This window comes from Vicugna pacos, chromosome 18 (assembly GCF_048564905.1).
Source record: "Vicugna pacos chromosome 18, VicPac4, whole genome shotgun sequence".
Lineage (NCBI taxonomy): Eukaryota > Metazoa > Chordata > Mammalia > Artiodactyla > Camelidae > Vicugna > Vicugna pacos.
The window spans coordinates 43,864,303-43,876,892 of NC_133004.1; the positions used below are offsets into that span (position 1 = coordinate 43,864,303).

Below are 12,590 nucleotides of genomic sequence, written 5' to 3' on the forward strand. Positions count from 1 at the left end.
CTACATATCAGGTGTCATTTTGAACCTTCGCTCTCTACTGAGGCATTTGCTCTCACAACTTGGGAAGCCAAAGCCGTCATCTCTCCCATGTTCAACCAGCTGACCGCCAGCTTTTGCAGTAACATGGTCCCCGGGGCTCACAGCTGTAGGCCCCCACGTGTCACTGAGTACCTTGTAGGTTTGGTTGTTTTTGTCTCATGGCTTTTTTGGATCAGCTGTACATTTGATTGCGTGACTTCTAGGCCCTGGTGGCGATGATTTAGTGGACCGGAGCTGGGCCAAGGTAGAGCCCTGTGTCCCATCTCTGCAGACCTGTTTCCAGAATGTCCATCAGTAGCCCCTAGTAAAATCCTGCCCTGCAGTCTGGGTTCCCAAGTCAGATGGGCATTTGCTTGTGAGTGCTTTCCCAGTGCCCTTCGCCTCCCTGGGAGCAGTCAGTGATGGCATCTCTGCTCTGTTAAGACGGTTCATTGTTTCTGCACAGGTGGATTCCTCTCTTCTGCTACCTGTCCCGCTTGGCCCCCAAATACGTAGGGGTGCAACCTCTGTAGAGTGAGAAAGGTCTTGGGGAGCCCTGGGCCTGCTCGTGCCCAGCTGTATTCTGGGGGGGGGCGGGGGGATATCCCAGAATCACTGGGCACTTCTCTCCGCAACTTGTTGCCGTGTTGCCCAGCAACTGGCTGGCTGCTACTTATCAGCTCCCTGTCGAGCTCCAGCCAAATCCTGAAACGGTCCCACCTGTTTTTCAGTTTGTGGTTTAGATTTTTTTTTTAGGAAGTGAAATGAACAACACTCCTTCTGGAAGGGGAAGATAAGGGCTTGGATCCGCCGGAGCAACGTCTGCTGGAAAGAAATCTCTTTTAACTTTTGGGCAGTTTTCCAGCGCAGCTCGGGTGGTGCAGAAGCTGGTGGCACACTTACTGAGTGAGTTGGACGGCGGGCTGTGGGTGCGGGCCAGCCTGGCGCGGCGGCTGTGGTGGCATTCTGCTGGGACGGGGCCTGGAGACCTGGTGAGCAAAGGGCCAGACCTCAGACCCAGGCCAGCCACCTGCCCCACCTCCCACCTGCTCCTGGCCACTTGGGGACATTGTGGGGCCTTGCAGTTCTTTGCTATCTAAGGGCCAATGTCCCCAGACCTTCTGTTGCTTTTTAGAATATACCTTGATCCTCCCTGACACTGGAAAGTCACTTTTTGCTTTATGGCCATCTAGAAATGGTTCTGCTGTCTAGCTTCGAGGTGGTCTCACTGCTATGTTGAGTCTCTGGGGGAATGCAATCCCACCCCCGGTATCAGGATGTGTTTGGAAGCAAAAATAGAAAACCATGCTCAAAATGGCTTAACAATAAAGGGAATTTATTGTAATAAAGGAATGGTATTGTAGATTTCAGGTCAGGATTGATCCAGCAGCTCAGTGGTGTCTCTAAGGACTGTTTGCGATAGCTACTGGCCAACTAGGCTGTGGGATTCCTTATTTATTCCTACTCCTGAACCAGTCACTGTCACCAGGGGGATGAGAGCATCCTGGGTTGCTTAGAGCAGTCAAGGCCCACCCAAACCATGGGGCTACCACAGAACGGGTGTGGAACAGATTGCATTTTGAGGAGCACGTGAAGTCCCCTAAGTCCTTTTCTGATACACAGGTGTAATGACTATTGTGGCTCTGACTTGAGCGGACCTGAACCTTTCTCTGACTGTCAGCCTACAAGTCTGTGTGATCTTGGAGGGGACAACCCTGTTCTGAGCCTCTGCACCCACGCTGCCCTTCCCCAGCTCCCTTCCCCTCTGTGAGCTCCCCTCTGCTCCTCCTGTCTCCTTTCAAGTCTCCCAATACTCTGAGCTTGGCCCACCACAGGGCCTTTGCACAGGCTGCTCCCTGTGCCTGGAGTACTAGAGACAGAGACAAGAAGGCAGAGAGAAGTCAGATTAACAGGTTAACAGTGGGTAGAGAGAGGAGGACAGAGGCTAGCAGGGAGGGAGAGAGTGGGAAGTGGAGCCTGGGAGGCTGGGTTGTGCTGTTGACCAGTCTGTGGAGCCTCTCTGGGCCTGACTGTTTACATGGCCATGGCCGTGGCCAGATTTGGCCAAGTTCCCCTGACATTCTGGCTGCCTCCCCGGGTGGGGAGGGTGGGGAGGGCCTGGAGGCTCTCAGGGCTGCCATTGGACTGATGATTAAAGCAGGTCTGGCTATGAAGGGAGGACAAGAGAAGACAGTAGGTTTTAGCCCCGCTCTTCCTTTCCCCCCTCCCACCGTGGGACCAGCCTCCTCTTAGGGGCCTGCTGAAGTCCAGGGCTTTCAGGAACTTCAGAGGCACCAGTGTGGGGGACACCACCGGGCTGCGGGGTGTGAGGCTGAGGGCAGGTGCTGGGCCAGATCCTCAGGGCAGCTGGGTTTCCCCAGCATTGGGTGGTACCCCAGGGCTTGGTGGGCATCTGAGGAAGGGCCAGTCCCCCCTCCACCACCAACATCTGTCCTGGCATCACCAAGCTGTCAGTCACGTGGGCCCAGCCTGACGAGTGCAGCGGGGGGTACTGAGGCCTGGAGCAGGGACCAGCCCCAAACCCCAGGGAACCTTGGGAAAGGACCAGGGCCCTGGGCACATTGGATCCTCGGCAGTCCTGTGCGGGGCAGGTGGGGTCAGGTTATGCCAAGACTGGCCTGAGTCTCCCTGTCATCCCACAGGGTGTGGCCAGCAGCCCCAGGGAGACCCCTGGAGCAGGGGAAGGGGACCTGGGGAAGGGGGAGTAGCTTTAGAGGAGTCAGTCCCCAGTCAGGCCGAAGCGAAGGGCCGAGGAGGCACCAGGTCAGCCAACACCTCCCAGTGCTGCCCTGGGCTCAGCTCCAACCCAGAGGGGACCCCACAGTCATGGTAGTGCCAGGCGGCACCTTGGCTGGGGGCAGAACAGTTTCCAGGTGATGCCGAGACCAGGGAGATCACAGCTGGTGGAATGTTCTGGAAGGCTTTGCTGATGGGCGAGAAAGCTGGAAGGGTTGTGGAGAGGGGCACAGCATGCTGAGAACCCCAGGTGGGAACAGCAAGTCTGTGTGGCCCAGCCTGAGGGAGGGTCTGGGCCTCGCCGGGGCACAGGATGTGTGTCGGGCCACAGAGGAGCTGGGCTGTGACAGCCACCCAGGTGAGATGTGACAGCTGCTCAGGTGAATGTGACAGGGCCTAGGTGAGGCTATAGAAGAGGAGGTGGAGTGAGGTGGGCACAGGCCAGAGCTAGCAAGGAGGGGAGACCCAGAGGGGCTGGGGTAGGCGAGAGGCCTCCCACTGCCTTCTGGGGGGTCCAAGCTGGGTGAGAGGGGTCACTGTTCCTGAGAGGGAACCCCAGAAGCCTAGGGGAAGGTGATGATTGAACTGGGGCTCTCGGGTAGGGGGCTGGGTGCATACCCCCTGAGCTCTGGGGAGCGTCAGGCAGGAGGGGCAGACACGGGAGGTGGGGAAGTGGGACGAGGTATGGGCTGGGGTTGGGTGCAGAGTGCGGGGGTGGGGGGGTGATGAGGGTCGAGTGGGAGGCACGGAGTTGAACAGGAGTGATGGGGGCTGTCCCTGGAAGATGCATGCTGCTGCTGCTGGGCCCCCTCCTGTGACTTCTCATCCCTCACCATCCGGCCTCGGGCAAGCCCCACCCCATCCGCCCCCTGCTGGGGGGCTGGGAGGCACAGCTGGGGTTGCTATGGTGATGGGACAAGTGGCCAGCAGGTGTCAGCAGAGCCTGTAGAATGGGGCGGAGCAGGTGTGGATGGGTGGGGGGCACCCATAGCCCCTCTCCAGGGGCCTCCTCCAATTGTGCCAGGAGGGACCCCTCCAACTCCACCAGGCCCTCAGATCCGTCTCTGCACGAGCTTGGGACAGCTGGCCCGCCATTGCCATGGGGTGCACAGCTGGGGACAGCAGGATGCTGGGGTGGGGCCCTGGGGGAGCCCTGGGAGAAGTTTCTCCCCTCAACCCACCAGTGGGAACCCAGGCTCCACCAGTGTGGGACCCCGAGCAAGAGCAAGGCATTGCATCGTGCTCTCTGCGCCTGGTCTCCGCATCTGAAAATTGCGCCAAGGAGGGCGGTCCAGGGTTTACCTGGAACAGGGCCCAGTAAACGGGGTGGCCCTTGCTACCCTCGGGGCCTGGAGGCACCTCTGGGTCAGAAGCCACTTTGCCCCAGGAAGTAAGGTGCACACGCACGCGGACGGCCCACACGGGCAGGGTCTGTAGTTCACTTCAGAACTGTACAGCAGGGTCACTGAGGCCCGGGGCGGGCTGGTCTGTCTCTGCTGTCCCTGCTGTGCCCCTTTCTGAGCCTTGAGTGGGTCTCTGGCCCAGGGGCTCTGTGAGAGGGGCTCCAGGAACCCCTGATGCCTTACCCCAGCTGGTACACAGGACCCAGGCCATGTAACTGATCAGTGAGGAAACTGAGGCAGGCTGGCCTCTGGCAGCGGTGGGGACCCCGGCTGAGGGCCTTCCTGCCTCCCTTTCTCACTGATGCTCCTCTCCCCACTCCCCTCTCTAGGCCCAGGAATGCTGCCAACGCTGGGAGGTGCTGAGGTCTGCTCTTTTCCTAAACAAAGTCTCCGCTGCCTGCCCCCGTTGGCTTATTTTATACCGAAACAAGTTAAAGAGGCTGCGGAGGGAGTTGGGTGGGGGAGGGGCTGTGCTGCGTCCACGGGTCCCTGCCCGGCAGGGGGTGGTGCGGCTGGCCTGCTGGCCTTTGGGGCCCGGGGGCCCTTCTGGGGCAGGGAGGCCGGGCTCATGGCCCTGTGGACCCCACTCTAGATCCCAGCCAGAGTCCCCGAGGACAGAGGACAGCATCCTCCCCTCCCTGGCCACACGGGAGAGAGGGCTGATTGCCTGGGGTCACTGGCTGCCCACTGTCCCCTACCTGGAGCGCCTCTCCCTCCTCTTCCCTTGTCTTGCTCCCTCCGTGGGCCCCTCCAGGTCCCACTTTCTTCCCAGGGCCTCCCTGGCCATGGCTGGGAGGGTCCAGGCCAGAGCCCTGCCTTGCTCTGCAGCCAGACAGGACATTGGAGCAGCTGGGAGCCTGTCACTTGGCCGGCGTTAGCCTCTCCAGAGTACACACTGTGTCTCTAAGACTATATTATATGTGGGGGGAGGGTATAGCTGAAGTGGTACAGTGCATGCTTAGTATGCACAAGGTCCTGGGTTCAATCCCCAGTATGTCCTCTAAAAATAAATGAACCTAATTTCCTCCCCCTGGCAAAAGTTAAAAAAAAAAGACTGTATTATAAAGGCAATTGTTTTCACCGTAGAAATGTTGGAAAACAGAGAAACCTAGAGCTAGGAGAGCAGCCATGGCCGCATCCACCCCTGCTCCGTCCCAGCTCGTGCTGCAAATCACTGGGGGAGGCAGGAGGGGCCCGGGGCTGCGGGATGAGGCCCTGCAGGGCTGGGTTGCAGCAGCCGCCCTTCTCCCTTCTCCCAGCCCTCAGCAGATTGAAACATGCTGCGCTTGGAGGGAGGCCTCACCAGGAAGCTCCAGATGACACTGACATGTCCCAGACAGGCTGAGAGGGAGACGCAGAGGGCGCTCCTCTGTCTCTTGCCTGGGAAGGGGGAAGGGGGGTCTGAGGAGGGTTTCCTGGGGCGCTACAGCTCCACTCAGCCTGGGAAGTGCTTGCAGGCTAGGTCCCTGGGCAGAAAGCACTGGTCCACCTACCCACCCACCCCTCTACCCAGCCCCATCCATCCCCCATCTATCCACCTACCCCACCTACCTCTCTACCCATCCCCCCGCCCATCCACCTATTCCCCACCCATCCCCTATCCACCCACCCATCCATCCTTCCATCGGCCCATTCTTCTGCCCATCAGCCCATCCATCCATCCATCTTCCTTCCTTCTTTCCTTCCACCCATCCAAGACTGACTGACATCTCCCATCTTAGGGCAGAGCCCACGACTGGGATTTTTGTGCAAGGATCCCAGTGAGGGAGGGCCCTCTGGAAAGGCCCATGAGACAGCGAGGGAGGCAGGACCAGGAAGGGGAATGCCCGGCAAGAACGTGGCCTCAGCTGGAGCCAGTGTCCGTCTTCACTGGGGAACTCTGGAGCGTGAATGGCCTCATGCAATTAGGACCCACCCCTAAAGACCTCATCTTGATGTTCTGCAAACACCCAAATTCCACATAAGTTCCCGTCCACAGGTACTGGGAGTTAGGGCTTCAGTGTGTCTTTTTGGGGGGAGACACGAGTAAACCCACAGCATTGGCTACAGGCCGCCGTGGCTCAGGGGTTGGGGTAGGGCCCTGTAACCTCATGGGAAAGCCAGGTCCCTGCAGCAGAGGGCAATTTTTGGAGAAGGGGGCAGCTGTGAGCTGTGAGCAGCCAAGATGCACAGAAGCAGCCCAAGGGCACCTGCAGGGACACCAGCAGTCCCAGACCTGCCGACAGGCGGAGAACGCTGGGAGCTGCAGAACCAATGAACTGAGCCTGGATGGAGGGGCGCTGGGTGCCTTCGGGGTCGGGTAGCTGTGTTGGATTGTGTGGTCCAGGTGGTCCCTGTCTGTCCCTCCCTGAGCTGTTTCCTCATCAGCAAAGTGGAGGGGCCAGAGCATGGCCATCAGCCCCCCAGGAATGTCCTAGAGGGGCAGGCAGAGTGGAGCCGGTGCTTTTGAAAGGTATTTTATTTTTGGAAACCGCCAAGGAGATGGGGCCCCAGTGACCCATTCCCAGGGGACCTTCGGAGGGGCTGGGGGGTGGGGCCAGGATAGCTCCTGGGGCAGGCCACTGCCTGCCCCTCCGGGCCTCGCCCCGGATGGGGAAAGGGGCCCGGTAGGAAGGTGGGGGTGGAGGTGGGGACCTGGGAAAGGCCTAGCCTCAGGGGCTCCAGTCTTGCCCACAAGGCCCTGGGAAACCTGCCACCTCTTTTCTCTACCCTCTGCCCCATCCCCGTCCCAACCCCAATCTCAGAGTGCCCTGGGGGACGGGAACCCACTTTCAGAGGCCATTACCCACCCGGCTCATTAGAGGAAAATCAGAACAGACAGACAATGCTAGAAAAGGGGGCAGAACCCCTCAACAGACCCCCAGGTCTCCCTTGCCCCCCAACCCCCTGCAGCCCGAGGACCTGGGCGTTCTCCTCCAGACTCTTCCCTTGGGTGAGAGAAATGAAATCCAGTTCAAAACCTGTTGATAGGAAACAGATTCCATGCCCAGCTCTGGCTGAGCAGCGGGAGCTCCGCCCCCGGGAACCCTCGGGTCGGGGCAGGAGGGGGCGCGGAGATCCCTTCCCCAGCTCCCCACAGGGCTGGCTGGTGCACAGGGGGGCCCCTGGGGCTTCCTGGGGCTGCTGTAACAAATGACCACAAACCAGGTGGCTGAAAACCTCAGAGATGTATTCTCTTGTACTGTGGAGGCCAGAAGTCCGAGATCCAGGTGTCAGCAGGGTCAGTTCCTGCTGGAGGCTCGACGGAGAATCTTGCTCCAAGCCTCTTCTCAGCTTTGGTGGTAGCTGGCAATCCTCTGGATATGTCACTCCAACCTCTGCCTGTCTTCACACACCCGTGTGTGTGTGTGTGTGTGTGTGTGTGTGTGTGTGTGTGTTTCCTGTCTCTTACAAAGACACTTGGCATTGAATTTAAGTCCAGCCCTAATCCAAGGTGATCTCATCTTGGGATCCTTACTTTAATTATATCTGCAAAGACCTTATTTCCAAATAAGGTCATATTCTGAGGTTCCAGGTGGGCATATCTTTTGGGGGGACACCACTCAACTTGCTACACCACCTGGCGGGTGGCCCAGGATGCGACGTTGCCTGGACTTGAGATTTTCAGGGATAGAAGTGGGACAGTGTTGGCCAACTGGACGGGTAGATCCCACTGGCCTTGGGCGGGGGCCTGGATTTTGGATTTTATACATCAGTGGTGAGCAATGCTTCAGGTGTAAAGGGCTGGGCCCGGGGTGGGAGGAGGGGCCCCTGTCTGCCCAGCAGCCCTCCAGCAGGGAACACATTGTGGATGCTGGCCTGCTGGGGCCAAGGGCACCCCACGCCCCGCCTGCTGGACAGACAGCTGGTGGGGATGGTGGGGCTCAGGGCTCAGGAGACCTGGGCACTCCAGGCACAGGCCAGGAACATGTCCCCCGTTCCTGTGGGCACGACAGTGGGAGACACTGGGAACTTTTGGGAGCCTCCCTTCAAAGATAAAAATGGTCCCAATTAAAATGGGAAGTTGGCATTGCCTCAGGCCAGGAGCTGGCCTTTTCCTTGGCAAGTTGGATGCTTTTAAAGCCCCAGAAGGGATTAGGTCTCCAGGGACAACCTGGTTCCAGGAGGAAAGAAAACCAAATTAAACTCCCCAGGCTGCCCTCTCCAGGCAGCAGGATTCCTGCAGAAGCTAAGCCCACCCCCCTCCATCTCCACCCTGTGGAACCAGGCCAGGGGTGCGGGTCAGTCTGTGCTCCTGGAGGGTCCAGGGGACAAAGACAGGGTGGGGGCAGCAAAACTGGCTCTATGTCCATCCCCTGGAGGCTGCCACAGGGTGGACACTGACGGGGTCAAGTGTGTTCAGGCCGCCGGCCGTGGGTGCTGACGACACTTGGCGCGGGGTATCCTGGGATGCTTGCAGGGGTGGGGGTTGCAGCACCACTGAGGTCGGCAGGCAAGTTGCATGCAGTGGACGTGGTTGGTGCCCGCACAGACTATCTTAGAGATTCCCCCCTCCCTTTTTTTGCATTTAAAAAAATAGTGAGAAAATATATGTAACATAAAATTTACCATTTTAACCATCACGAAGTGCACAGTTCAGGGGCATGAAGCACATTCACATTGTTGTGCAACCATCCCCACCATCCATATCCAAAACGTTTCATCTTCCTGAACTGAAACTCCAGCCCCCAGAAACCACAGCCCCTCCCCCTCCCCAGAGCCTGGGGTGCCCTCCATCCTACTTTCTGTCTCTAAGTTGGGCCTTAGATCCCTGCATTTTTCTCGGAGGCCTGCCCTTAGGTTACTGCAGCTGCTGTGCCTGTGGGCAGAGCCAGGTCCCTGAAAGGTCCCCCTCCCACTACTTCTCGGGCAGCCTGAAACAAGGGCCAGCCGGTGCGGGGCTGGGGGCTCTCCCTGGGGGTGCAGCCGAGGCAGCCTTTAGCCTGCAGCCTGGCCCTGCCTTGTTTTCTCCCAGTGACTGGTCAGTGAACCAAGGGGTGGCTGAGTGTGCACAGGTCTGGGACTGCGGCTGAACCCCACCAGGTGACCTCCAGCAGCCCCCACCTTGCTCTGGGCCTCATCTGGGGAAGGGACATTGGTCTGTTGGTCTTGACACTACATCTCAGGGCCTTGGAAGAGCTGTCCCTCTCACCAGGTGGGAACTGCTCCCTTCCTGGGCGGGGGGTGGGGTGGGGGGGCTCCAGGCCTCGGGGTGAGGTGGCTGGGGTCAGGCCTCTGCAGCCACACCTGCCCCGTGATGTGACGTTTGCGCCCCGTGCCTCTTCCCTGCCGACCAGGCCCCAGGGGCGGGTGATGTGGGGGTCCTCCCCGCCCCTGTCAGAGTGGGAGCCAGACACACCTGCTGAGAGCGGGACTGACCTCAGGGCTTCCTTTACTCCCGGATGGTCCTCCTTCTCGCCTCCTCCTGACAGACGGGGACCCTGAGGCCCAGAGATGTGGGGTGACCTGCAGGCAAATCAGAGAAGCAAGACCTGTGCAGTCCTGGCCTGGGCACCGCACGCCCAGAGAGGAGCCAGAGCCTCAGGCCCCAGGGTGGAGCCGAGGTGGAATTTCAGGAACGAGGCAGCAGCTGGAAGGCATTTTTAGTTGAGGGAGGAGAAGGAGAGGGAGGGGAGGTGGGGAGGAGACGCCATGTGGTCCCCAAAGCTGGCCCCTCTACCTGCCCCAGCCCTGTCATCAGCACCTCTGGGACCCCCCTCTTGCTTCAGTGCAGCGTCCCCCTCCCCCTCCCCTGCCGGCTCCTCGGCGGGAGGCCTGTCTCCCAGGCTGAGGAAGGCCTTTGAATTCCCCGGTTTCAGATCTGGGAGGCTGTGTTTTAAGCCGCAGGATTCTGAACCTTTAATGAGCACATTCAGGTCCCGGTTCTGCTCCTCTGGGTGGGGGGGAGTTGGGGGGAGGCCAAACAGACCTAGGCCTGGGCAGCCTAGCAAGGGGCTCCCCTGCATCCCTCGTCTCAGAGCTGACCAGCCCCTGGGCCTGGCGGGGCTTGGAGGGGACCAGGTGGGTATCTGATGAGAGTTGCTGAGCCCTACGTGGACACAGCCTCCCGGAGCCTGCATGTAGGAGGTGCTCAATGTATGTCCGTCTCCTCCCTGGCTCATGCCACCCTCTTAAATCCTCACTGCCCCCCAGTGCCCCATAAGCTCTCAGACAGGAAGTTGGGCAGGTGAGACGGAAGAAAGACAGAACGCCGCCTGCAGGGGGGCTGAGAAGGAAGTTAGGGCAGTGCCAGGCCCTGTCACCCCACTCCCCTGAATCACCACCTTTCAGCCACATTTCCTGTTCCAGATCATCACCTCTGAGAGGTGGCATCTTCAGCCCCATTTTGCAGATGAGGAAACCAGGTCCGTGGGGAGCAGAGGCAGGGCTGGTTTCCAGCACAGGCCCAGGGCTCCCTCTGCGGACCTGGCTGGCCTGTGCAGGGACAGCTTGCAGACTGTGGCCGACTGAATGGTCCAAAGGCAGCCACAGCAATTCCTCAGGTCAGGGGCTGAGCCGTGACCGGATGGAGGGAGGCAGGCGTGAAATCCGCCTGCTCTGACCTGCAACTGGCGTAAGCGCAGCCACGTGACCCACTTCCGGCCAATGGGACGCAAGGCAAAGCTGAGCAGGGGCGAGGGGAAGCGTTCCTGCCCTCGAGAAAAGGGGGAGAAGCGATAGGAGTAGTTTTGCTCCTCCCTCCTTGTCTTGGACACCGTAGTCTTAGCTCAGGTTCCCCAGAGGCAGACCTGAGACAAGGATTTGAATTAAGTAGGGAAATGAGGCAGCAAGGGGAAGGGCCAATAAAAGGAGTGTTAGTGAGCACCGTGGGCACCCGGCGCTCAAGCCGCCTGGGAGACGGCGAAGAGCACACACCTCCAAGCTCTGCCACCCAAGGGTGAGGGAGCTGGGACACTGACCTGCTAACTCCCATCGGTCAGGGTTGAGGGCTGCCCCTGGAGGGTGTTAATCCCCACCCAGCCAAGCCCTAGGTGATGAGAAGGCCCTCAGAGGTGCTGATGCTGGCTGTTGGAAGTTCAGGTGGGCCAAAGTATACCAAAAAGGTAAGGATAAGGGGATGGGGGATTGAATGTCTGGAGCTTCAGCAACCAACTTGTGATCGTGAAGCAATGGCCAAGAGAATGGCGTAAAAGCCTGAGGTAACTGAGCTGCCGAGCTAACTAGTTATGTGAGAACGTCAGTGCCTTTTTCGTGTAAGTGATTGTTAGTCAAGTTTTCTGTTTCTTGTAGCTGAAAGCATCCCAAGGGATAACGGGCAGCTCAGAGGGCAGAGGCCTGCCCAGATCGTTCTCTTGCCCCAGGTCTCACACAACCTTCTCACCCTCTGGGAGCCCTTAGAGGAGTTCCTCTTGTTGCCCCATTATGCTCACACCACAGGGTGTGGGGGCGTGGAGGAGCCTTCCAGGTAAGGACAAGCTTTTTGGCCTCAGTGGTGCCTTCCTTTTCCTTAACCAGCTGCCTATATCTGCTCAGAATGGCCATGACCTCCGTGCGGTTACCCCTGTGAGGCCCCTGCCACAGGCCCCAAATGCCTGTCCTCACGCACACCCTGTTTTGACACAGGCTCAGGCCACATCCTGAGAACCACTCCTCCCTGGCGGAGCCCAGCCCCCAGCCTGGGGCTGGCTTGTCTGGGTGACGATCAGGGTGACTTTCACAGTATTTACAGCTGCAGAAGCCAGTCAGAGGAGACAGAGCCTGGGTGAGTGTCCCAGGGGCCCCTGTTGGGCCAGGTGTCCATCCTTCTGCTATCAGGAAGTCTGGGGGTCCCAGGAAGGGCCAAGGTGGTGACAGGTCGAGGGGGCTCGGGCCAGCGGCTCTCCACAACCTGGCTCAGGAATATTGTAAAAACTGAATCACTGGTTTGCTTGGATCCCACGGGCTGCCTGTTGTCACGGGCAGAGGCTGGGGGTCATCTGGTGCAGGAGCGAGGGCGGTCTTTCCTGCATGGGGCAGACGCACCCACCTGTGTGCTGGGAGCTCTGCCCCCGCCGGGTACCGGGTGGCACCTGGGAGGCAGAGAGGAATATGGCCATCACTGCCTCAAGAGAGCCACAGTTGGGCAGGGGACCAGGCTGGGAGGGGGCAGCAAGGGGCTGGGGGAGGCCAGAGGAGGTGCTTACAGAGGCAGAGAAGCCTAAACTCAGAACCATCTGGAGAATATTTTTGTGGGTTGAATTATGTTCCCCCTCAAAAGATATGTCGTAGTCCTCACCCCTGCCCTGTTACCAGTGAACATGACCTTATTTGGGAAGAGGGTCTTTGCAGAGATAATCAAGTTAAGATGAGGTCATGGGTGGGCCCCAATTCAATGTGCCTGGTGTCCTTATAAGAAGAGGAAGAGGCAGAAACCTGGGGTGAGAGAGGCTGAGATTGGAGTCACGCAACTGTCAGCCCAGGAGCACCAAGGGG

General features: G+C 59.2%; 1 long non-coding RNA gene across 8 annotated transcripts in view; it reads right to left on the reverse strand.

The window, feature by feature from the left end:
- Positions 1 to 743: 743 nt before the first annotated feature.
- The window catches only part of LOC107034188 (uncharacterized), a 28,281-nt gene continuing 16,434 nt past the window's right edge, over positions 744 to 12,590 (reverse strand). For 3 of the 8 annotated variants that reach the window (XR_012061340.1, XR_012061332.1, XR_012061337.1), the window contains exon 5: positions 6,312 to 9,623. This is a non-coding gene — a long non-coding RNA (uncharacterized lncRNA). Of the gene's footprint in view, positions 1,008 to 6,311; positions 9,624 to 12,012; positions 12,188 to 12,590 lie in introns of those variants that run through there. The other 5 variants (XR_012061336.1, XR_012061335.1, XR_012061334.1 and 2 more) reach the window with 4 other exon arrangements.